The sequence below is a fragment of the Astyanax mexicanus genome, chromosome 2 (assembly GCF_023375975.1).
Source record: "Astyanax mexicanus isolate ESR-SI-001 chromosome 2, AstMex3_surface, whole genome shotgun sequence".
Lineage (NCBI taxonomy): Eukaryota > Metazoa > Chordata > Actinopteri > Characiformes > Acestrorhamphidae > Astyanax > Astyanax mexicanus.
Window position 1 is genome coordinate 35,589,818 of NC_064409.1, and position 27,085 is coordinate 35,616,902.

Here is a 27,085-nt window from a genome sequence, read left to right on the forward strand (position 1 = left end):
GTCTATCCACCTCTGGGTGAAGGTATGCATGAGAATGAAGAAATCTATGTGTTTTCTGTTAAGTGTAATGCTCTTTCAGGCTCGTTCACAGCTGTAGTTCTGCATTTCTGAATGCCTTTCGTCCTCTCTTCAATTATGTATCGATTCAGGGCTATTGAACTACTGTTCCACCTCTCCCAGCACATACGGATTTCCTGCTGCACGACCTGTCTGAAGGCAGACAGACTGCAGAAAGAGCCAGAGCAGCCACGTTCCTCTAGAACAGGAACAATGAAGTGTGATCAAGGTAATTACAGCCCTCCTTCTGTCCCTTGTTACTGTTATTTATAATTATAGGCCTCCTTCTGTCTCTTATTACCATTCTTCCAATCAAAGCGCAGCAGGTCTGAGCCGGGCCTGCTTCTCACACGCCTCGGCTAATTCAACAGAAAGCACATAGCGCATCTCAGGAGCACGGAAAGGGAAAAAGTGGCGAAAGTCATAGACGGGCTCTGTTTTGTTCTAATGAGAAGTATTACTGTCAGACCTTCAGCACAGTGTTTCACAGATGAAAATGGTGGAGGAAATCAGCCGGTGTAACAGTTCTTCCCGTCTCAAGACGGTGAAAGGAGTCAAGACAGAAAGTGTTTTTCACCATTAGCCCTTTGATTTATGAGAACGCGCTGGAGATGTTCGACCAGGCGGTGGCCTGTGACATTTCCTTTGTAAGTCTGAATGTCTTTTTGAAGATTTATAACAACCTGGTTATTGAGCGGAGCCATCAGGGCCCCGGCAGGGAGAGAGATGGGGGTGGCATTAGGGACGATGCAGCCTGTGGAGGAGGGGGGGGGGGAGGGGGGGCTTGGAAACCGTCAGTGTTATGGATTCTTCTTTGAATGGGTAGTATACATACATATGGACGCTATCTTGTCTGTCTTTGTGTGTGTGTATGTGTGTGTATGGATGGATCATGACGCATTTGAGTATGTGTGTGTGTGAGAGGGCACTGAAAGGGTATTTGTGTCAGAAAGCAGCAAGCTTCTGCTGGCCTTTTTTTTTTTGAGCATTCCCCTTTGATAGATGCTCTAAGGGGATAGAGAAGAGAGGACCTGTAAATGTGTAGTGTATGTCCTAGCACACTTTTTGTTTTCACACATACAGATAACCTTTGCTGGTGCAAAGATTTGTCAAGAGCTACTGGTCATAGTTTCATCATGCCATACCTTAAAATAGTATCCTTAATAAAGCTGGCTAAAAGCAGTGGCCTCTAATATTTTTGTATTTTTGTTTTTAATAGAAAGCAATAGCAGTGAGTTAAAAAAAAGACACAATTTTGTAATTGATCTATGAAAAACAAAGTGCTCTGGTAGGTTTGTAAAAAAACTACTATACGCGGTCATGTGACAGAGAGAGTAAAAAATCTCACTGGCCCCCCTGTTTTTTCAATTGCAGTATGAATGATGGAGTTTTATCACTATGGAGTAGAAGTGTGAAATATTTTTAACAGACGTCCCTCTGAAAAATTAATCCTGTACAGACAGGGCTTAAAAAAAAAGCATTACTTCAGTTATTTCTACTTAAGTAAGCTAACAAAGTGTGTTCTCAATAATTTGACACCTCTGATTAAAGTTTAGCTCCTTTTCTTTTTATTCTTTGGATATTTCTTTGAAAAAATCCTTCTTTCCCTCATTGAACACTGGTAGCAGACAACTCGGCCTTATGGAACACCAGGGTTCCACTACTGGCTCTCACACACTGTGCTGCATTACTACAGGCTTCAAAGACAGGCTGTGGGATCCTCCACCGCTACATCAAATGTGGATTTTCCCTTGTCAGTTTATGTCCAGAAACTGGGTCTTGAGCCTATTTACAGCTGAAATCCCCCCGGACCCCTGAGCCATCTCACTCCCTCCACTCACAGGAGGGGAAAACCCTCTGCTGCATATAAAACTAAAAAAAGTTAACACTGGCTAGACTGACCTTAGATACACAGCAGTCTTAAATCAACACACTTAGTGTTGTATAAACACTGTGAGTGTTAATATTTAACAGTCATTATATAATTTAACACTAACAGTGTTGATTAAACACTGGCAAATTTGCAGTATGCTTCAACATGCTGTTTAACTTAAAGAGCCACTTAATCCTAAACCATATATTTTTTAATTAATAGCTAAAACATATCACTCCTGCTTAAAACTTTTATAAACATTTCCTAACCTTTAAAAAAACGCTTTTAATTGTGGTGACTTTCTCCCTTGCAGTGCCCTCACAGGTTCAGCTGTGCTATAAATGTGAATTATGTATCCATATCCTTTGGTAAGCGAACACTCACAATATGCAGATCAGACAATCAATAGTACCACCCCCCCATCTGACTTCCAATCATCTGCGTCTCACCACTATCAGAGGCACACTGCTGCTGCTGCAGCTCATCCAATCTGCTCTCTTAATCCTGCCCTGCCTCTAAACCCATACATCACCCAGTAGCTGGCTGACAGAGGACTTAGATGACAGTTAATTTGTTGTAATAACCTACCTAATTCTACAATTAAGTGACTGATGTTCAATAATGCACCCCGACTCAACGTCTGCCATCTTGGCAAAATTGTTTTGAGTGTGCTATAGAGGCATGTCTAGCAGTCAACAATATCTCACCAAGAGGTGCACTATCTAAAAGTCAAGTCAAGTCAAGAGGCTTTTATTGTCATTACATCTGAGTACAGGTACACAGTGTGATGAAATTACGTTCCTCCGGAACCATGGTGCAACATAGAACAACAAGCAATAGACAACATAAAGTGCAGGAGTGACGACAGTGCAACATAAAATTATAAAATTATAACACTAAATAACAATAAATACAATAAATACAAAGGACGAGACAATTTAAAGACAGGACAGTGCAGTACCGATACGGTATAATAAAGTGTATAGTGGGGATAAGGTGCAGAGTTGTGTGACATACTGTAACATATAGAACATATATAATCACAGCAGTTACTGAGGTAGAGTTTATAGTTTTTAAGAGTGCAGCAAATAAAGTCATGTCAGCCTCTGTGTGCTGACTGGGTGTGTGTGTGGGTGAAGTTCAGTTCTTGTGAGTGTAAAGGGGGGGGGGGGTGTACAGTTTAGTTTTGTGTGAGTGTGTTGGGTGAGTGGTGGGTGGGGTGGGGGTTCAGTTCTGTCTCTGTGCGTTGAGAAGTCTGACTGCCTGGTGGATGAAGCTGTTGCAGAGTCTAGTAGTGGAGGCTCGGATGCTCCTTTATCTTCTGCCGGACGGTATCAGAGCGAAGAGTCCGTGTGAGGGATGGGTGGGGTCGTCCACAATGCTGGTGGCTTTGCGGATGCAGCGTGTGGTGTAGATCTCGGTGATGGAGGGAAGAGAGACTCCGATGATTTTCTCAGCTGTCCGCACTATCCGCTGTAGGGTCTTGCGGTCTGAGGTGTTGCAATTCCCAAACCAGACGGTAATGCAGGTGCTCAGGATGCTTTCTACAGTCCCTCTGTAGAACATGGTGAGGATTGTAGGTGGGAGATGTGCTTTCCTCAGTCTCCGCAGGAAGTAGAGGCACTGCTGGGCTTTCTTGGTTATGGAGCTGGTGTTGAGGGACCAGGTGAGGTTCTCTGCAATGTGAACACCGAGGAACTTGGTGTTATCCACAATTTCCACAGCAGAGCCGTTGATGTTCAGCGGGTGGTGGACACCTGGAGCTCTCCTGAAGTCAACAACCATCTCCTTGGTTTTATCCACGTTAAGAGATAGGTTGTTGGTTCTGCACCAGTCCGTCAGCCACTGCACCTCCTCTCTGTATGCTGACTCGTCGTTCTTGCTGATGAGGCCAACTACAGTTGTGTCATCAGCGAACTTGATGATGTGGTTTGAGCTGTACTTTGCAGTACAGTCATGAGTCAGCAGAGTGAACAGCAGTGGGCTGAGCACACAGCCCTGGGGGGCGTCGGTGCTCAGTATGGTGGTGCTGGAGGTGTTGTTTCCAATCCTGACTGATTGTGGTCTCTCAGTCAGGAAGTCTAAAACCCAGTTGCAGAGGGAGGAGTTCAGGCCCAGCAAGCTCAGTTTTCCGATCAGATGCTGAGGGATGATGGTGTTGAATGCTGAACTGAAGTTGATGAACAGCATTCGAACATAGCAGTCTTTGTTGTCCAGGTGGGTGAGAGCCAGGTGGAGCGCAGTAGAGATGGCATCGTCTGTTGATCTGTTTGGACGATACGCAAACTGCAGAGGGTCCAGTGAGGACGGGAGCTGGTTTTTGATGTGCCTCATGACCAGCTTCTCAAAGCACTTCATGATGATGGGAGTAAGTGCAATGGGACGGTAGTCATTAAGGCAGGACACTTGAGACTTCTTCGGCACAGGGACGATGGTGGTCGTCTTGAAGCACGTCGGCACGATTGCAGTACTCAGAGAGATGTTGAAAATGTCCGTGAGAACATCCGTGAGTTGTTCTGCACATCCTCTGAGCACTCTGCCAGGTATGCTGTCTGGTCCTGGGGCTTTCCGTGGGTTGACTCTGAGTAGAGTTTTCCGCACATCAGCTGAGGACAGGCACAGTACCTGGTCGTTTGGAGGAGGTGTAGTCTTCCTTGCTGTCGTGTAGTTCTGTGCTTCGAACCTTGCGTAGAAGGAGTTCAGTGCATCTGGAAGGGAGGCATCACTGTTACAAGCAGGGGGGGGGTGACTTGTAGTTGGTGATGGTCTGGATGCCCTGCCACATGCGCCGAGTGTCAGTAGTGTCCTGGAACTGGGCGTGGATTTTCTTTGCGTAGGTGCGCTTTGCCTCTCTGATCCCCCGGGAGAGCTTGGCTCTAGCTGTTCGGAGGCCAGCCTTGTCCCCTGACTTAAAGGCCTTGTGCAGAAGTGCAGAAGAATAAGACATTTTAGGTCCTATTTTGGCAAGACCCAATGTCTAATCAGAAGACACCCGTATTAATTTACTTACCTGCCTGATACATAACTACATATAGAGTCCTGCTGCAATCCTGGGGCTATTTTTTATAACAAAACTTGGCTAAATATGTGGAGAATAAACTGTTTAAATTAGCTATACAATGCACTGAAGAAAGAAAAGGACTGTGGCAGTTTCCGTACCCCATATGCCAGGGGTCAGCAATTAAGTTTGGCTACGGGCCAGATATTTTCCAAGAAATTACGTGGCCACAAAAAAAAAAAACTCCCTTTTGGAAAATGAAGTGTAATGTGATAGAGTGCTACAGACAGTGTTGGGCACGTTACTTTGAAAAAGTAATTAGTTATAGTTACTCGTTACTTCTCCAAAAAAGTAACTGAGTTACTAACGGAGTTACTCCACTATAAAAGTAATTAGTTACCAGTAAAAGTAACTATCGCGTTACTTTTTATTATTCGCCCGTCAAAAAAAGGAAATCAATTATGCATTTACTATTATTATTAGAAAAATAACAAAAAATAACAAACGAAAATAAACCCAAAATGTTGACAAAAATATAATCTAACGAATTTCAAAAAAATAAAACGAAATTCTCCACACAACCAAAGAAAATTACTAAAACTTGTAATACTGAAAAAAGCGGAAAAACGCGTCTGGGGATGAAATTAAGCAAACCAAGCCACACTCAAAAGAAATATGTATATATAAAACAAAATAATGGACAAAAACAACAATTTAATGCCCGTTCAAATGGTATTAATATAACAGCTTCACCAAAAGAGAATAGAGCTTAGATCGTGCCCAAAAAATCCGACCCAGACGGAGCCCGTGCACATTCTGCCCAAGCCCGAACCATAAACTGTCATTATGAGCCTGACCCGATCCGCCCCATAAACTGTCTGTTTTCGGGCTGATTGAATGAGCGAAATATAATCAGAATTATGTTAATTAACACTGTAACATAGAAGCATAGAACTATTATTTAATTTAAATGATTTTTAAGAACAGCTACACACAATGCTGCAAGTCAAACGCGGAGGCGTTCACGTGCGCCCAGAGCTACGTGATTACAGTTTTCATTTTTATTATAGTTTAATTTTATTTTGTTTTTATTTTTTCTGTTCATTTTAGGGTGGGCTTGCTAGCGCGAGCGCTTTACACAAGAACTAACGGACCACGAGTGCCGCGCGCTCGGCACAACAACTCCTGCTGTACAACTCCGCTGTACAACAGCGCTTATAAATAAATTAAACACAAAAATGAGGGTATTCTATCAGTAATTTCAGTTCGTTTTAGTTAGTTTTATAAACACAAAATACAGTTCGAGATAGTTATGTTTTTCCTTTTAATTACCGTTTTTATTAGATTCAGTTAACACAAATGTTTTTCACTTTCAATTTTCGCTATTTCGTTCGCTTTAGTGAACAATAATAATTGGTTACTTAGCAACATTGTGATTATCACACCAGAGCTTTATATAAAATAAAAATAGGAGCCTGATTTCGGGTCGGTCCTCAGGTCAGGTGGGATTCGGGCAGAGAATCTAAGCTCTAAAATAGAAAGCAGCAGCACCACAAAAACCAGAGCAGCTAAAAAGAGCTTAACGTCCTTAATTCGGAACTTGGGTTGTCCACGGCAATCACTGAATTGATTAGAGCACGCAAATCGTCACAATTGTGCCTCACTTCACCACGCCAAACCACAGGCACAGCGGCCAGAAGCTCAAGTTCACCGGAAAAAGGAGGGGTTAACCAGGGCAAAGCGAAAAAAAAAAAAAAAAGTTCATAGAGCTGCTAAAGTAACGTGCAGTAACGGTGTGTCGGAAATGGTAACGGCGTTATAGTTACAGTCATAGTAATTAGTTAGATTACTCGTTACTGAAAAAAAGTAACGGCGTTAGTAACGCCGTTAGTTTTAACGCCGTTACTCCCAACACTGGCTACAGACTAGTAGCTCTCCAGTCCAGAGGGTTGTTGAACCCAATTGCAGAACAGTTGATCTCAAAGCAGGTAAACCCAAGAAGAAAGGAAAAAATAAATAAATAAGCACACCGCTCCTCATGCAGGATCAAACCTGTGTTGTCAGGGTCGCGGTCCAATACACTACCGCTGCCCCGGCTAGTGAATTAGAACATGGCCAGGAAAAAAAACCCTCTTATAAGGAGATAGGAAGCCCAAGAATGAGTGGAAAAACAACAAACTAAACGGAAACTAAAGTCATGCCGAGCACAACAGAGAGACAGGGGAGCATTTTATTATTATTTTTTTTCCATTATCGTTCAATATAGTTCAAAACAACCTCACGGGCCAGATGTTTCATGCTTCATGCTTTCTATTGCCATCCCAATTATAGGTCTTTAGTTCTAGCATAATTCTATATACTATATTTTTTTCTTGGTCCTAAAGTGCTCAGATCAGTGGACAGCAAAGCACTTTTCAATTGTTTAGTATGTATTTGTGTTTGTTGTCTATGTGGAGAGGGGGAAATTTGTTTTTCCAGACTATAAAACATTGTGTGTTGAGACTGGGTGTTGAAAAGACTATTAAATGAATTAGAAGAGACCAGGCTAGGCTAGAACTGAGCTGGACTGGTTTCGTGGATACCCGTTCTACATGCACCAATACAGAAATCATTCTGCATCCCAGTCTCTGGGGTCATAAAAAAATTATACACAACAGCAATTTCTGTCTTTCAGGTGAATCATTAGTAGTCAGAACACATTCGTATTCCTGTAATTCATTCAGAGTATGTTCAAAGAGACTATTTTTCCACATGTGAGTATACCACTGCTGTCTCTTGTGCTTTTTAGATTCTATGGTTAAACTGCAGGCATTTCCAATACTGTTGAAGATAAAGATTTTGAAAGAGATTAGAATGAGATTTTAAATAAATGTTGGTTTGCGATCGATAAGGGAAATTAAATTAACATGCCGGGAGCTGTTAACCCCTACGTAGACTCAGATGGACCCACAGATGGGCCCTGCTTTCGCTGTTGGTTTACTCAGACAGCTTGTAAACTATGAAGAAGAAACAGAGGGAGAATCGAGGGACTGAGCCAGAATCAAGCAGAGAAGAGGTGAATGAGATATCAGCTGTAGGAACAGAGCCAGCTGGAAGGTGCATGTTCGTATCGAGTCTGGTGTTTTCAGATTCGTTGCTTGTTTGTACATCTGTTAGCTTGAGCCTATTTACAGCTGAAATCCCCCCGGACCCCTGAGCCATCTCACTCCCTCCACTCACAGGAGGGGAAAACCCTCTGCTGCATATAAAACTAAAAAAAGTTAACACTGGCTAGACTGACCTTAGATACACAGCAGTCTTAAATCAACACACTTAGTGTTGTATAAACACTGTGAGTGTTAATATTTAACAGTCATTATATAATTTAACACTAACAGTGTTGATTAAACACTGGCAAATTTGCAGTATGCTTCAACATGCTGTTTAACTTAAAGAGCCACTTAATCCTAAACCATATATTTTTTAATTAATAGCTAAAACATATCACTCCTGCTTAAAACTTTTATAAACATTTCCTAACCTTTAAAAAAACGCTTTTAATTGTGGTGACTTTCTCCCTTGCAGTGCCCTCACAGGTTCAGCTGTGCTATAAATGTGAATTATGTATCCATATCCTTTGGTAAGCGAACACTCACAATATGCAGATCAGACAATCAATAGTACCACCCCCCCATCTGACTTCCAATCATCTGCGTCTCACCACTATCAGAGGCACACTGCTGCTGCTGCAGCTCATCCAATCTGCTCTCTTAATCCTGCCCTGCCTCTAAACCCATACATCACCCAGTAGCTGGCTGACAGAGGACTTAGATGACAGTTAATTTGTTGTAATAACCTACCTAATTCTACAATTAAGTGACTGATGTTCAATAATGCACCCCGACTCAACGTCTGCCATCTTGGCAAAATTGTTTTGAGTGTGCTATAGAGGCATGTCTAGCAGTCAACAATATCTCACCAAGAGGTGCACTATCTAAAAGTCAAGTCAAGTCAAGAGGCTTTTATTGTCATTACATCTGAGTACAGGTACACAGTGTGATGAAATTACGTTCCTCCGGAACCATGGTGCAACATAGAACAACAAGCAATAGACAACATAAAGTGCAGGAGTGACGACAGTGCAACATAAAATTATAAAATTATAACACTAAATAACAATAAATACAATAAATACAAAGGACGAGACAATTTAAAGACAGGACAGTGCAGTACCGATACGGTATAATAAAGTGTATAGTGGGGATAAGGTGCAGAGTTGTGTGACATACTGTAACATATAGAACATATATAATCACAGCAGTTACTGAGGTAGAGTTTATAGTTTTTAAGAGTGCAGCAAATAAAGTCATGTCAGCCTCTGTGTGCTGACTGGGTGTGTGTGTGGGTGAAGTTCAGTTCTTGTGAGTGTAAAGGGGGGGGGGGGGGTGTACAGTTTAGTTTTGTGTGAGTGTGTTGGGTGAGTGGTGGGTGGGGTGGGGGTTCAGTTCTGTCTCTGTGCGTTGAGAAGTCTGACTGCCTGGTGGATGAAGCTGTTGCAGAGTCTAGTAGTGGAGGCTCGGATGCTCCTTTATCTTCTGCCGGACGGTATCAGAGCGAAGAGTCCGTGTGAGGGATGGGTGGGGTCGTCCACAATGCTGGTGGCTTTGCGGATGCAGCGTGTGGTGTAGATCTCGGTGATGGAGGGAAGAGAGACTCCGATGATTTTCTCAGCTGTCCGCACTATCCGCTGTAGGGTCTTGCGGTCTGAGGTGTTGCAATTCCCAAACCAGACGGTAATGCAGGTGCTCAGGATGCTTTCTACAGTCCCTCTGTAGAACATGGTGAGGATTGTAGGTGGGAGATGTGCTTTCCTCAGTCTCCGCAGGAAGTAGAGGCACTGCTGGGCTTTCTTGGTTATGGAGCTGGTGTTGAGGGACCAGGTGAGGTTCTCTGCAATGTGAACACCGAGGAACTTGGTGTTATCCACAATTTCCACAGCAGAGCCGTTGATGTTCAGCGGGTGGTGGACACCTGGAGCTCTCCTGAAGTCAACAACCATCTCCTTGGTTTTATCCACGTTAAGAGATAGGTTGTTGGTTCTGCACCAGTCCGTCAGCCACTGCACCTCCTCTCTGTATGCTGACTCGTCGTTCTTGCTGATGAGGCCAACTACAGTTGTGTCATCAGCGAACTTGATGATGTGGTTTGAGCTGTACTTTGCAGTACAGTCATGAGTCAGCAGAGTGAACAGCAGTGGGCTGAGCACACAGCCCTGGGGGGCGTCGGTGCTCAGTATGGTGGTGCTGGAGGTGTTGTTTCCAATCCTGACTGATTGTGGTCTCTCAGTCAGGAAGTCTAAAACCCAGTTGCAGAGGGAGGAGTTCAGGCCCAGCAAGCTCAGTTTTCCGATCAGATGCTGAGGGATGATGGTGTTGAATGCTGAACTGAAGTTGATGAACAGCATTCGAACATAGCAGTCTTTGTTGTCCAGGTGGGTGAGAGCCAGGTGGAGCGCAGTAGAGATGGCATCGTCTGTTGATCTGTTTGGACGATACGCAAACTGCAGAGGGTCCAGTGAGGACGGGAGCTGGTTTTTGATGTGCCTCATGACCAGCTTCTCAAAGCACTTCATGATGATGGGAGTAAGTGCAATGGGACGGTAGTCATTAAGGCAGGACACTTGAGACTTCTTCGGCACAGGGACGATGGTGGTCGTCTTGAAGCACGTCGGCACGATTGCAGTACTCAGAGAGATGTTGAAAATGTCCGTGAGAACATCCGTGAGTTGTTCTGCACATCCTCTGAGCACTCTGCCAGGTATGCTGTCTGGTCCTGGGGCTTTCCGTGGGTTGACTCTGAGTAGAGTTTTCCGCACATCAGCTGAGGACAGGCACAGTACCTGGTCGTTTGGAGGAGGTGTAGTCTTCCTTGCTGTCGTGTAGTTCTGTGCTTCGAACCTTGCGTAGAAGGAGTTCAGTGCATCTGGAAGGGAGGCATCACTGTTACAAGCAGGGGGGGGGTGACTTGTAGTTGGTGATGGTCTGGATGCCCTGCCACATGCGCCGAGTGTCAGTAGTGTCCTGGAACTGGGCGTGGATTTTCTTTGCGTAGGTGCGCTTTGCCTCTCTGATCCCCCGGGAGAGCTTGGCTCTAGCTGTTCGGAGGCCAGCCTTGTCCCCTGACTTAAAGGCCTTGTGCAGAAGTGCAGAAGAATAAGACATTTTAGGTCCTATTTTGGCAAGACCCAATGTCTAATCAGAAGACACCCGTATTAATTTACTTACCTGCCTGATACATAACTACATATAGAGTCCTGCTGCAATCCTGGGGCTATTTTTTATAACAAAACTTGGCTAAATATGTGGAGAATAAACTGTTTAAATTAGCTATACAATGCACTGAAGAAAGAAAAGGACTGTGGCAGTTTCCGTACCCCATATGCCAGGGGTCAGCAATTAAGTTTGGCTACGGGCCAGATATTTTCCAAGAAATTACGTGGCCACAAAAAAAAAAAACTCCCTTTTGGAAAATGAAGTGTAATGTGATAGAGTGCTACAGACAGTGTTGGGCACGTTACTTTGAAAAAGTAATTAGTTATAGTTACTCGTTACTTCTCCAAAAAAGTAACTGAGTTACTAACGGAGTTACTCCACTATAAAAGTAATTAGTTACCAGTAAAAGTAACTATCGCGTTACTTTTTATTATTCGCCCGTCAAAAAAAGGAAATCAATTATGCATTTACTATTATTATTAGAAAAATAACAAAAAATAACAAACGAAAATAAACCCAAAATGTTGACAAAAATATAATCTAACGAATTTCAAAAAAATAAAACGAAATTCTCCACACAACCAAAGAAAATTACTAAAACTTGTAATACTGAAAAAAGCGGAAAAACGCGTCTGGGGATGAAATTAAGCAAACCAAGCCACACTCAAAAGAAATATGTATATATAAAACAAAATAATGGACAAAAACAACAATTTAATGCCCGTTCAAATGGTATTAATATAACAGCTTCACCAAAAGAGAATAGAGCTTAGATCGTGCCCAAAAAATCCGACCCAGACGGAGCCCGTGCACATTCTGCCCAAGCCCGAACCATAAACTGTCATTATGAGCCTGACCCGATCCGCCCCATAAACTGTCTGTTTTCGGGCTGATTGAATGAGCGAAATATAATCAGAATTATGTTAATTAACACTGTAACATAGAAGCATAGAACTATTATTTAATTTAAATGATTTTTAAGAACAGCTACACACAATGCTGCAAGTCAAACGCGGAGGCGTTCACGTGCGCCCAGAGCTACGTGATTACAGTTTTCATTTTTATTATAGTTTAATTTTATTTTGTTTTTATTTTTTCTGTTCATTTTAGGGTGGGCTTGCTAGCGCGAGCGCTTTACACAAGAACTAACGGACCACGAGTGCCGCGCGCTCGGCACAACAACTCCTGCTGTACAACTCCGCTGTACAACAGCGCTTATAAATAAATTAAACACAAAAATGAGGGTATTCTATCAGTAATTTCAGTTCGTTTTAGTTAGTTTTATAAACACAAAATACAGTTCGAGATAGTTATGTTTTTCCTTTTAATTACCGTTTTTATTAGATTCAGTTAACACAAATGTTTTTCACTTTCAATTTTCGCTATTTCGTTCGCTTTAGTGAACAATAATAATTGGTTACTTAGCAACATTGTGATTATCACACCAGAGCTTTATATAAAATAAAAATAGGAGCCTGATTTCGGGTCGGTCCTCAGGTCAGGTGGGATTCGGGCAGAGAATCTAAGCTCTAAAATAGAAAGCAGCAGCACCACAAAAACCAGAGCAGCTAAAAAGAGCTTAACGTCCTTAATTCGGAACTTGGGTTGTCCACGGCAATCACTGAATTGATTAGAGCACGCAAATCGTCACAATTGTGCCTCACTTCACCACGCCAAACCACAGGCACAGCGGCCAGAAGCTCAAGTTCACCGGAAAAAGGAGGGGTTAACCAGGGCAAAGCGAAAAAAAAAAAAAAAAGTTCATAGAGCTGCTAAAGTAACGTGCAGTAACGGTGTGTCGGAAATGGTAACGGCGTTATAGTTACAGTCATAGTAATTAGTTAGATTACTCGTTACTGAAAAAAAGTAACGGCGTTAGTAACGCCGTTAGTTTTAACGCCGTTACTCCCAACACTGGCTACAGACTAGTAGCTCTCCAGTCCAGAGGGTTGTTGAACCCAATTGCAGAACAGTTGATCTCAAAGCAGGTAAACCCAAGAAGAAAGGAAAAAATAAATAAATAAGCACACCGCTCCTCATGCAGGATCAAACCTGTGTTGTCAGGGTCGCGGTCCAATACACTACCGCTGCCCCGGCTAGTGAATTAGAACATGGCCAGGAAAAAAAACCCTCTTATAAGGAGATAGGAAGCCCAAGAATGAGTGGAAAAACAACAAACTAAACGGAAACTAAAGTCATGCCGAGCACAACAGAGAGACAGGGGAGCATTTTATTATTATTTTTTTTCCATTATCGTTCAATATAGTTCAAAACAACCTCACGGGCCAGATGTTTCATGCTTCATGCTTTCTATTGCCATCCCAATTATAGGTCTTTAGTTCTAGCATAATTCTATATACTATATTTTTTTCTTGGTCCTAAAGTGCTCAGATCAGTGGACAGCAAAGCACTTTTCAATTGTTTAGTATGTATTTGTGTTTGTTGTCTATGTGGAGAGGGGGAAATTTGTTTTTCCAGACTATAAAACATTGTGTGTTGAGACTGGGTGTTGAAAAGACTATTAAATGAATTAGAAGAGACCAGGCTAGGCTAGAACTGAGCTGGACTGGTTTCGTGGATACCCGTTCTACATGCACCAATACAGAAATCATTCTGCATCCCAGTCTCTGGGGTCATAAAAAAATTATACACAACAGCAATTTCTGTCTTTCAGGTGAATCATTAGTAGTCAGAACACATTCGTATTCCTGTAATTCATTCAGAGTATGTTCAAAGAGACTATTTTTCCACATGTGAGTATACCACTGCTGTCTCTTGTGCTTTTTAGATTCTATGGTTAAACTGCAGGCATTTCCAATACTGTTGAAGATAAAGATTTTGAAAGAGATTAGAATGAGATTTTAAATAAATGTTGGTTTGCGATCGATAAGGGAAATTAAATTAACATGCCGGGAGCTGTTAACCCCTACGTAGACTCAGATGGACCCACAGATGGGCCCTGCTTTCGCTGTTGGTTTACTCAGACAGCTTGTAAACTATGAAGAAGAAACAGAGGGAGAATCGAGGGACTGAGCCAGAATCAAGCAGAGAAGAGGTGAATGAGATATCAGCTGTAGGAACAGAGCCAGCTGGAAGGTGCATGTTCGTATCGAGTCTGGTGTTTTCAGATTCGTTGCTTGTTTGTACATCTGTTAGCTATGGTATCATATCTTTATCTGTTTTGAATTTTTGTTGTTTATGTTGCTTGTGTGGGTGTGCATGCAGGGCTTTGTTTGGGGTGTCTTTTTCTAGTCTTGCATTTAATCAGAAATCAAGATTATGAAAAAAGTAACTCTCTCAGTAACAGCCTTACTTTCTGTAAGGCTGTTACTGCTGTCTTTCTGATTGCCCTTGACTTAGGGTCTGCACATTACGCCCCCACCTACGCACTCAGTTTGGTATCTCATTACACCTCTAACACCCTCTGTGTGACCAACCATGGAAGTACGACTGGCATTCCGTTCATTTATGACCGGTATTCAGGAGCTCCCCTCTCCCATTATAAGACAAACACCAAAAGGGGTTTGTCTAGAGAACAATTGAGTGAAGACCATCTAATCCAATCACACTGAGGTCACCTTAGGATGGACAGACAAAGGAAAATCACATTGCTCATTCAAAAAAAAAACAAAAAAAAAACAGTGGGCTGTGTCCCATTCTTTAATTGTCTGTACTTAACAAACATTTGAGGAAGTATGCATTCAAAATACTGAAACATCTTGCCTGTCAGATTGTTTGAACTATAGTGAACGATAATGAAAAAAATAAATAAATAAAATGCTTATCTGGCAACCTTTTGTTCATTCCTCCCCTGTCTCTCTGTTGCGACTTTAGTTTCCGCCTGTTCTCATTTTCCGCCCGTTCTTGGGCTCCCTACCTCCTTATAAGTGTGTTTTTTCCCAGCTGTGTCCCAGTTCACTAGATGGGGTAGCAGTAAGCAGTAGTGTATTGTGCCGCGACCCTGACGACACGGGTTCGATCGCGCGTGAGGAGTGGTGTGATTATTTATTTATTTTTCTTTCTTCTTGGGTTTACCTGCCTTGATTTCAAGTGTTCTGAAATTGGGTTCAACAACCCTCTGGGTTGGAGAGCTACTAATCTGTAGCACTCACTCCCATTACACTTCATTTCATGGCTCGGAAAATATTTGGCCCGCAGCCAAACTTAATTGCCGGACCTTGTTCAGTGCCATTCTATTCATACTGTCAAAAAGAATTTGGCCCCCCTACAGATTTCTTTAGTTTTTTCAGAATAACAAAAACATTTAATATCATGCAAATTTAACCTGAGTAAATATAAAAAAGCCTTTTGTAAATGATATATAGATTTAATTTATAAAGTAAAAAAATATATCAAATCAACCTGGCCCTATGTGCATAAGCAACTGCCCCCTAAACCTAATAACTTGGTTGTGCCACCCTTGACGGCAAAAACAGCAATCCAGCATGGTGGTACCTGACAATAAGCAATCTCAATCAGACTTCAAAACCTTCATTTTGTTGTCAACCTGCTGCAGAACCCAAGTATGCCTGAGCTTAAGGTCACAAACTGATGGCCGAACAGTCCTCCTTTAGGATTTTCTGATAGAGAGCAGAATTCATGGTTCCATCAAGTATAGCAGCAAAAGCAGCCCAAGACCATCACTCTACCGTCACCATGTTTGACTTTTGGCATGATATTCTTTTTCTGGAAGTATATATTTGTATTACACCAAATGTAACGTGACACACATCTTCCAAAAAGTTCCACATTTGTCTCCTCAGCCCAGAAATAATTTTATTTTAGTCCTGGGGATCATCAAGATGTTAGTTGGCAAATGTGAGACGCTCCTTTGTGGGGTTTTTTATGGTTGGTTTTTGCCATGGATATTATTTTTAACCAGTCTCTTTGTTATCATTTAATCCTTAACACTGATTTTAACTGAGGCAAGTGAGACCTTTTTAAAATTTACTCAGGTTTTCTTAGACTGATATTAAAGTTTCTTTGATAATCTGAAAAATGTAGATATGATTAAAAAAAAGCAAAAACAAAAGAAATCTGTAAGGGTTCAAATGTTTTTTTATGACACTGTGTTAGCAATCTTAGCATCCATTTGATGATGTATCTAATGTTTGCATTTAGCGGCATGGCTTAGGAGTTTTTGACAGTTACAGTCTCGATTAGACTCTGCACTAAAGTGTGGAGGCTTCCATGGTCATCTAACAGGAAGCAAGTCTTTTATTAGATTATCTGTGTATATAGACGATTATCTGCTTTATTCTCCCTCCCTCTGCAGCAGCAGAGCAGGAATCAGAAATTCTCATCTCTCATAATACAAAATCAGGGCTCATCATAAACCACACCAAGAGCTGTTGATGCCCCACCAAGAGATCATTTATCTGGTGCCCATGATAAAAGCTGTCTCGTTCCAAGCTACTCTACTGTTGTCTCTCTTTTGCAGAGGTAATTGTATCTCATTCAGAACATGTCATCACCTATTAGCTCTGATGGCTCCCACATTACTGGTAATTCCTCTTGGACGGCTCAGAGAATGGGGAATTTGTTGTTCTAGATTTCAGTGCTGTGCTGTTGTGTCCTCTTCATCAATCTCCTCATCTTGGCACAGTACAAAGGAATGTTTGGTGGATCTGTGATGGTGAAGAAAACCTATGGATCTTGAGCAAGGCTCCCCACTGGGTGAAGAATCTTTGAGAAAGGTGGTGTAAATGAATGAATGTGTTACTCACAGTAAGGGGTGCAGTCTTCGACTGGCATACGGGCATCAAGCCTTCGTGGTGAGCGCTTCAATTTTTTCAATCTGCTGTCAATATTCCTCGCAATCAAACACTTTATTCCACTTTTCTGCGGTCATTATGTTCTGGGCTGGGGTGGGGTTAGTTGTTAACATAATCAATGTCATTGATGATCGAAATACAGTGACTTGCACAGTGTGCTGTCTTGTGACACAAAATAGCGCACCATTAAATTCCAATTGCGTACATTTATGTAGTAAGTGTAGATGTGTGTGGCTCGAGATGCAGACATGGATTTCTCTGGAGAACAAGCTGTAACTGCTATACAAGAGCACTTTGTCAAGAGAGCAGCACAATAGTATTGTAAGTGACGTATATATTTGATTATACATAAATTTGGAACAAGCTTATTCACTGTACTGTACATCTATGTACCACCCTTACATTTGTGCACATGTGTTTTTTTCTATAACCATGTTCTTTTAAAGGGTTGTAGTATATGTATGTATATATATATATATATATATATATATATATATATATATATATATATATATATATATATATATATATATATATTGAAAGAAAGATGAGCTCATGTTAAGTTTTTTTTTTCCAGGTGTGATCTATTAGAGCATATACTAGTGCATCTCAAAAAATTTCAATATCCCTCCCTGACAAAATACTTTATTTCTGTAATTAGGTTCAAAATGTGAAACTCATATATAATATATTTGTATTACACAAAAAGTCATCTATTTTAAGCGTTTACTTCTTTTATTGTTGATGATTCTGGCTTACAGCCAGTAAACCCCCAAAAATCAGTGTCTCATAAATTAAAAATATTATATAAGACCAACTAATACTTTTGGCAGTGTGAGCAGTGTGCCAAGTCCTACTGGAAAATGAAATTTGCATCTCCATAAAAATTGTCAGCAGAGGGAAGCATGAAGTGCTGTAAGATTCTGTGGGACAACACTGCTGGAAAATGAAATCCGCATATTTATAAAAGCTGTCAGCAGAGGGAAACATCAAGTGCTTTAGACTTGATGTAACACAGTGGATCAACACCAGCAGATGACATGTCTCTCCAAACCATCACTGATTGTAGAAACTTCACACTAGACCTCAATCAAGCAGTTTGGACTGTGTGTCTCTCCACTCTTCCTCCAGACTCGGCTCTCTTGATTTCTAAATGAAATGTAAAATTTACTGATGATCAGTAATGGTTTGGAGAGACATGTCATCTGCTGGTGTTGATCCACTGTGTTTTATCAAGTCCAAAGCACTTCATGCTTCCCTCTGCTGACAACTTTTATAAATATGTGGATTTCATTTTCCAGCAGGACTTGGCACACTGCCCACACTGCCAAAAGTACCATTTGGTCTTATATACAGTAATATTCTAATTTTCTGAGACACTCTGTGTGTTATACATCGATAAAATTAGTTTTACATTTTAAAACGAATTACTGCGTTATTTGTTCATGCATTATCTGTTATTTGGATATTTGCTTTCATGGCCAATGTAAGAGTGAACGAATAGCTTCAGCTAACACATAACTCATTTTTTAGTGATTAAATAGCAACTATTTTTTAAGTCTAAAGTAAAAATATTGATACTTCTTTTGTTAGGTACAGAGGTGCAATGACATAAAAGAAGTTACCTGTTAAAAATGAGACAAACTACGTTTATGTTGCATAATGATGACTTACTGTGTTTTTTAATAAAAAATAATGTTTTTTCATTTTTCAGTACTATGATTGAATTATTTTAATCAAGCAAATTCTAAACACCTAATTTTTCTCCTTCAGAGAATGAGTTAAGCAGTTAACCATATGTGTCTGAATGAAGCCCCTAACTAGTTCCAGTCGGGCCACAAGGGAACACTTACTTTATTACCAGTCTTTTCCCGCTGCCTCTGAAGTTTAGTGTCCTGCAGCACAGACAGGCTGCTGCTGCTGCTGCTGAATTACAAGGCGAACTCAAACGCGAGTGGCTGTAGAATCATCCACAGGGGACTCTGCACAATTGCTTTGAGATGCGTGTAGGTGTAAACTGTTCTGACATAGTTGTTTTCCTCCATTTTTTTTCCCGCACTTTCTATTGTTATCTGACTACACAAGCAGCCCGGTAACGCAGCAATGCCAGCCCCTCCGTCTCCTTGTGAACAAGGAGGATGGATTTGACAGATTTAACCCCGGGAACTCGCTGCACGCCTGAAATAGCATTTCAGTAGCACCTCTCTGACTCACGAGCCCTCCGCCCAACGCTGCTTCCAAGACGTGAAGTAATTGTCTCCCCTGTACCTAATGATAGAAAGTGGCAGTGACAATGTAGGCCCCACAACCATGGCAACCTGTGGATCCCTCTACCAGATGGCCATAAGGCTTAACGAACGTGTTTCTCACCCCTTGTGCCAGGAGAACTGTAATTGCGCAGCATGAAGGTACGAGTTGGGTAAACAAAGGAAAATGAACTCCACATGAGTTCTCAATTTTTTTTTTTTTTTTTTTGGACAATCATAGACGCCAACAATTATTTCATTAACACATATCAATCTTTATGTGGGTACTTCAGTGTGTTTGAAAGTTTGTCACTCATTATACTAAAATTGGCGACTCAAAAATAAACTCTGAACTACAAAATAAATAATATTATACGATACACTGTTTTCCAGACCTGTAATTAAGTCTAGCCTAGTGAAAAAAATAGACTAAAATATACTGAGCATTGTTACTGTATGATTTAGTACACTATAGTTTACTTGTAGCCACGTTATTAATTTAGTATGTTTAAAGACTTTTTTGTACATATTATATTTTTATTGTATAAAAATAGTACAAAAGTCTTACTTAAATTGTGCTTAAAGTGTACTTAACTGTACACTGTAAAAAAAAACATTTTTTTTACAGTTTTTCCAAGTAAAATTTTACAATATTTCCCTGTATTTCAAAATGACAGGCAAATGGTATTAAAATGACAAGAATAAACTGTCTATTGAAATGAGTCATGTGATTTAACATAAACAATCTGTGTGAGTAAAATACATTAAATATCTGTTTTTTAACAAATTTTAGATGACAATTCGAACAATACTAACTGTAAAAATAAAGTCATATTTTGTGACAAAAAAAGCTAAGTTTTCTGTATTTTTACACAAAGTTAACATTTTAAAATGTTAAAAAAAAGTGTAAATAAACTGTATTTTTCCGGCAGCAGGGGCGCCAGAAAATGTCTGTAAAAAAACAGAAAAATTGTGTAATTTTTAAAACATACATAAACCGTAAAAAAACAGTTATTGTATTTATTGTAATCAACGTCTATTATTGTAATTTTACAAGAAATTGCCCTTTAATTACATTAAATGTTTTTCTTTTAACATATTTTATTTCTTAAAAAAGTGTCATGCACTCTTTATAAAATGGAATAATTCGTCATTTTACAAGAAATGTTTCTATAATTACATGAAATCTTTTAGTCAGTCAAGTCATTATCAACCGCTTTATCCATTCACACACAGAAAGACCCGGGAATCGAACCCAGGCCATCTTGCTGTGAGGCGGAAGTGCTACCCACTGCGCCACCGTGCCGCCCATGAAATCTTTTAATTTTAACATATTTTATTTCTTAAAAAAGGGTCAAGCACTATTATAAAATGGAATAATTCGTCATTTTACAGGAAATGTTTCTATAATTACATGCAATCTTTTAATTTTAACATATTTTATTTCTTAAAAAGTGTAATTTGCTTCTTATAAAATAGTGAAAAAAAATGGTAAAAATAGGCTTGGAGCTTTGGGTTGTGAACATAACTGTACATGGCAGTGATGTAGAGAGCATTTGCTAAATTATCATTAGCTAAGTTTTTTTTTTAACTCAGCTTCATCACCACCACCTGGGAGTAGCAAATGGTGACATAGGTTATATATATGTTAAAATTAAAAGAGATCATGGGCGGCACGGTGGCGCAGTGGGTAGCACTTCCGCCTCACAGCAAGACGGCCTGGGTTCGATTCCCGGCTGGGGCGATCCGGGTCCTTCTGTGTGGAGTTTGCACGTTCTCCCCGTGTCTGCGTGGGTTTCCTCCCAATTAGATGTCAGAAACAAATTGCCCCCTGTGTGTGAGTGAATGTGTCTGTGTCTGTCTGCCCTGCGATGGATTGGCGGCCTGTCCAGGGTGTATCCTGCGTTCTGCCCGATGCTGGCTGGGATAGGCTCCAGCACCCCACCCCCCCACCCCCGGGCTGGATAAAGCGGTTGATAATGACTTGACTGACTAAAAGATTTCATGTAATTATAGAAACATTTCTTGTAAAATGACGAATTATTCCATTTTATAAAGAGTGCATGACACTTTTTTAAGAAATAAAATATGTTAAAAGAAAAACATTTAATGTAATTAAATTACAATAATAGACGTTGATTACAATACGTACAATAACTGTTTTTTTACGGTTTATGTATGTTTTAAAAATTACACAATTTTTCTGTTTTTTTACAGACATTTTCTGGCGCCCCTGCTGCCGGAAAAATACCGTTTTTTTACACTTTTTTTTTTTTACAGTGTACTAAAATGGAACTATTTTAAATATACTTTTAAATAAACATTTAAACATACTTCTTCATGTATGTAACCGCATATTTTAAATATGCTTGCAATAAAATTATAATACATTAAATAAGTATAAGTATTACAAGTGTATCACTATTATACACCAGGTATATTAGGTATATGTACTAAGAATTGATGTTAAATATATTAACATTGGAGTACTTCTTGTATCTGTCTTTTGTAAGTAGCACACTTCTAGTATATTTTGTTGGGTATAAAAATATACTTTAATTTACTGTACTACAATTCTTAGCTTGTTACAAATTGACTTATTTTTTTTATTATTTCACATTTGAATGTTATTTAACACTGTATCCTATAATTTACTTTTATTTATATTTTCCTTATTCTAATTACATAGCATTGAAATACATTTTAACTGTTATATTAATGTAATACCTAAATGTATTTTAAAAACATTTTATCAATATAGTAATTTAATGTACTTTTTAAAAAGTTACATGATACATTGTACTTTAGGTATAACTATGGTAACAGATGTTTTTAACACACTTTGCTAAAAATGTCTAAAAGTATATTTGGTAATAAGTATTTTACAACTGTATTAAATTACATTAAACTAAAAGTGTACTTCATAGTAGTCTTTTTTATTCACTATATTGTACTTTTTAAAACTATGATCAAAGTTTACTTTTTAAACATTTGATAAAGGCATAATATTAACGTACTTTTCATATATTTTAGGTAAGTATATTTTTTCACCAAGGTAGTGCTTTTCTCAATGGAGATCCTCCTTTAAAAAAAAACAAATATATCCATAGTCCTGGACTCCAGGAATTTATGTTTGAAATATCAGCTCCAAATTTCCAAAACTACAGAAGGCAACATCTTTCCCACAATCCCTTGCTAATTATTGAACTCAGGTGCAAAACCCCTCTGTATTGTGCTGTGGAGCAAATTAGCTATGTCCTCTGGAATGATGGAACACCATCCAGAACCTTTGGGACAATGCTTTGAGTGACAATGCTGATCTAAAACTAATCAGTTGTGGCTAAATGCAATCAATCTCTCATAGCAAAGTTCCAACATCTACTTTGCAATGGAGAATTCATATTTAGAATGAAATGTAACCCAACTCTAGACTTATTCCTTTGTGTGCATTGTGTGTCATAATTAAAACAAATATGACATTTTAGACATATTTTAAAGAAGGAGTATGGTGTGAAATGGACTTGGGCTGTAGTAAAACATGATGACAACCGTTTTTAGCCGCGATATACCCAACCGGTTTACAGTGCTAGCAATATGGGAATGGTGTTGCTCATGCAAAGAAATTGTTTTTTAACAAGCTCAAAGTAGCTCCGCACTTTACTGGTTGAATTCTAAGGACCCTGACATTTAAAATGGGGGCACTGAGAGCTTTGACTGTAAGTGTACAGGCAGTTTATTAAAAAAGATTGTTTATGCACACAGTGCATTCAGATAGTTCCCTGGGGGTGGCCATTTAAAAATTATTTCATGATAATTTGTGGTCCCACTTTATAATAAGTGTCCCTAAGTACTATGTAGTTACATGGTAACAATCCATGTAACTACAGTGTAACTACTGATGAAGTACACATTGTTACAGATTAACTACAGAGGCACAGGTTATGTAATTACACATGTGTATTAAGGTTCATTTTGACTTGTGTAAGTACACATGTGTACCAGGGTGAGCGTACTTACACAAGTGATAGAGTAAGTGTACTTACACATGTGTAACAATGTGTGTGTACTCAATCAGCCCTAATTACATACTAGACAATAGCTGTTGGATAAATTTACACACACACACACACACACACTATTACACATGTGTAAGTACACACACATAAGTACACTTACTCTATCACTTGTGTAAGTACACTCACCCTGGTACACATGTGTACTTACACAAGTCAAAATTAACCTTAATACACATGTGTAATTACATAACCTGTACCTCTGTAGTTAATCTGTAACAATGTGTACTTCATTAGTAGTTACAATGTAGTTACATGGATTGTTACCGTGTAACTACATAGTACTTAGGGACACATTATAAAGTGGGAGCTAAGTTGCATATCAACTCCTGATAAATGCAAGAATATTATATATCTATATTTTAAGATGGTGGTGCCCAGAAAAAACTGTGTTTTATAATAAACACTAAAGTTCTCAATCCTCGTTTTAAATATCAGAATTCAGAATTCCACCAATGAAGTGTGGAGCTATTTTGAGTGTGTAAATAGTGTAAAAAATAGTGATTTCTTTGCATGAGCAACACTATGCCCCTATCACTAGCATTTTAAGCCTGTTGGGAGCTTTATTTTAGAATGCTGGGGTAAATGAAAGTGGGCCATTTGACAAAAGCTATTATACACCAGATTGATCCTTGTATAAGTGTATCATAAGGAAAGAAGAAGAGTATAAACAGCACAAAAGAGTGAAAGAGTGAACTACTGCTACTTAAATAGCTTTTTTTGTTGTTGTTTAGTTGTTTTTGATTGGACCAATTGTTTAAACTATGAATTGTAGACTGAAAAAAAACAAATAGTATTTTCTCCCAGGCGCATTAAATCTGCAACAAATCTGCAGCAGTTAGATGTTTTTAGAAGCCTGCTGTGCATTCTTTCACTCTTTTAAACGTTCGCTTCAGCTCCACATGACAGCTGTGGCATTGCTCACAGGTAAGCATTGCTTTTTTTTTTTTTTTTTAACCAGCTATGCCTCTCAGGAGATTATTTATTACCAATTATTAGCAATCTTAATTGGGCAATCTCACTAATGTATATAAAGCTGTGAGGGAGAAGGAGACCCATGAGCTCTATTCATTAGGAGCCTAATTAGCGGCATGGTGATGGAATCTGAGTGTCATCTCTTTTATCTTAGCAGTGGTGCACGATCATTACACTTAACAGGGAGCTGATCTTGTTTAAGCTGCCAGCCAGTGCACCTGTCTGCGTGACGGCCAGCCTTTTGACCCAGGCCTTTTGGTTCAGCCCACTTTTTTTCAACTTTTGGACCATGTCCACCGTGAAAGTGTCTCAATAATTAGAGATTAAATAGCTCTAATTAAGGACCCCAGCTCAATTAGCGAGCAGATGGGTAATTGCTTGTTGTAAAAGGGAATTTTAGGCTGAAGTGCTGGAGATAAAAAAAAATTGGTATGTGCCAAAGCCTGTATGTGAGTGGGAGTATGATGAAGTACGTATTTGTGTGTGTTTGTGTGTTTTTGTGCATGTGTGTATGTGTTTGTGTGTGTGTGTTTTCATTATTAGTATCCCTTGATCATCCTTAAGCTCTAGTGAATAAACCAGCTGCCTGATATTTTTAAAATTTCTGTAACAAAAATAATATCATCATTTGTTTAAATTCATTGCTGAATTACAGGTCAGGTTAAGGAGAGTGTGAGTCTGTTTTGCTTCTGATTGTTTCTGCGCTACGCCTCACAGCATATTTTATACCTCACAGGATGAAATATGAAAGCTTGTGGCTCCTACATTCACTACGGGTTAGTGGAGCGTCCACCTGTTACACTTTCTCACTGTAGGAGCAAAACCTTTACATAAGCAGATCAATTCTGAACTTTGAATGGAGGTCAATTTGAAGTGCACATAAAGGTTTTCATTTTGACATTTTCATTTGACAACGTAAAGGACATCTGGTATTTTTATTTTGTGTAAATCAACAAACAAACCCAAATGGATATACACTTTCTATCACATTCTAACAGAAATGTACATGCAGCTTCAACGAAAGTGAAGTACAATAGATTTAGTTAGTAAATAATCTTCGATTTATGCTGTAAAAATAAATGGAAAATGTCAGTTTACTCCCAAAATATATTGTTCATATGATAAGCAGAGTAAACCTCTTTTTGTTGGTTTTTTATTATTATTTTTATTTTACAAACCAAATCAGCATTTTACATTAATTTAAACCTCTTTAGATCACTTCCCATCAACTTCTGCCCTATTCCACTTATTATATGTTTATATATAATATGCATTACTTCAAAAGCGATAAAATGCAAATGTCTTTTAATCATTTCATTCATTCCATCTTCCAATTTAGAAATGAATTAAGTGAATTAAAGTATAACTGAATGAAAGCGTACATGAATGAATAAATGGTTACAAAAAAAAAACCTTGTGCTTTGATTATTTAAAACGCATCCATATTCAACACTTTTTGCTGTAATTTACATAACTCGCACAAAAAATTGTCCAGTCCATCTTATTCTCTATTCTCTACAAGTGGATGTAAGTTTCATCTAGCCTTTTAATTAACCTTTTATATCACCAGCATTTGTATCTGCTCAGGTTTTGGAGTTCAGTAATCATTTAGCAAAAGCACTTCAAATATATTCAGGCAACGTGTTTTAGACAAAAAGCATGCGAAATAAAAAGAAAAAATAAAAGCCACTCACCACACAGTATAAAACTGGAAGGCTGAAGAGCAGCATTGCAGAAAATCCTCAGAAATCCATTTTTCAGCGAGTTTTCCTGCTCAGCACAAGCGCTGTAGCCTGGAGGTCAAAGCAGCTTGTCCTTCTGCTGCTCCTGCTGTTGTGAACTCTTATCTGAACACTGGACTCTCCTCTCTCAGCCCTGCTGCTCTGCTGTCCCCTCCTCTACCTGATGCGCTCTCTCTCTCTTTTTCTCACACTGGTACGAAAGAAAGTTTCCTGGGGGTTCTGGTGCCGCCTCTCCTCTCTGTCATCCTGTGTTCATTATGCGCTCTGAGGAGAGCAGTGTGCGTTCTCCACCTCCTCCTCTCTCCAGCTGGATGCAACGCTCTCTCATATTCTCTCTCTCTCGCTCCCTGTCTCGTATTCTCTCTCTCTTTCTCTTTTACATATTCACTCTCTCTCTCAATCCCTGTCTTGTACTCTCTCTCTCTTTCTCTCTCTCTCTTATTCATTCCCTGACTTGTATTCTCTCTCTATGTTGCTCACTCTCAGTCTTTCGTTCCCTGTGTCATATTATCTCTCTTTCTCCCTCTCTGTCTCTCTCTCAATCCCTGTCTCGAATTCTCTTTCTGCCTTTCTCATTCACTACCTGCCTTGTACTCTCTTTCTTTGATTCACTCACTCGCTCACTTCCTTACTTTCTTGTATTCTCTCATTCTCTCTCTCTCATTTACTTACCCATTGTCATGTATTCTGTCATTTTTTCTTTCTTTTTCTTTCTTTCTTTCTTTCTTTCTTTCTCTCTCCCATTCCTCATTCACTCACCCACTCACTCACTCACTGTCATGTATTCTCTCTCTCTCTCTCTCTCTCTCTCTCATTCACTCACTCACTGCCTTGTATTCTCTCATTCTCGCTCTCTTTCACTGTCACTCACTAACTCACTCACTGCCATGTATTCTGTCATTCTCTCTCTCTCTCTCTCTCCTTCACTCACTCACTGTCATGTATTCTGTCATTCTCTCTGTCTCTCTTTCACTGTCATTTTCTCTCTCTCTCTCTCATTAATTCACTCATTCACTCAGTTTTGTATTCTGTTTCTCTTTCACTCATTCACTATTATTCTCTCTCTCATTAATTCACTCACTCACTCAGTTTTGTT

General features: G+C 39.6%; 1 protein-coding gene across 1 annotated transcript in view; it reads right to left on the bottom strand.

The window, feature by feature from the left end:
* The window catches only part of drd4-rs (dopamine receptor D4 related sequence), a 59,643-nt gene extending 32,998 nt beyond the window's left edge, over positions 1–26,645 (bottom strand). The window contains exon 1 of the mRNA XM_022671649.2: positions 25,942–26,645. The gene's annotated coding sequence lies outside the window, so the exon portion shown is untranslated. The remainder of the gene's footprint in view (positions 1–25,941) is intronic.
* Between the last annotated feature and the right edge of the window lie 440 nt (positions 26,646–27,085).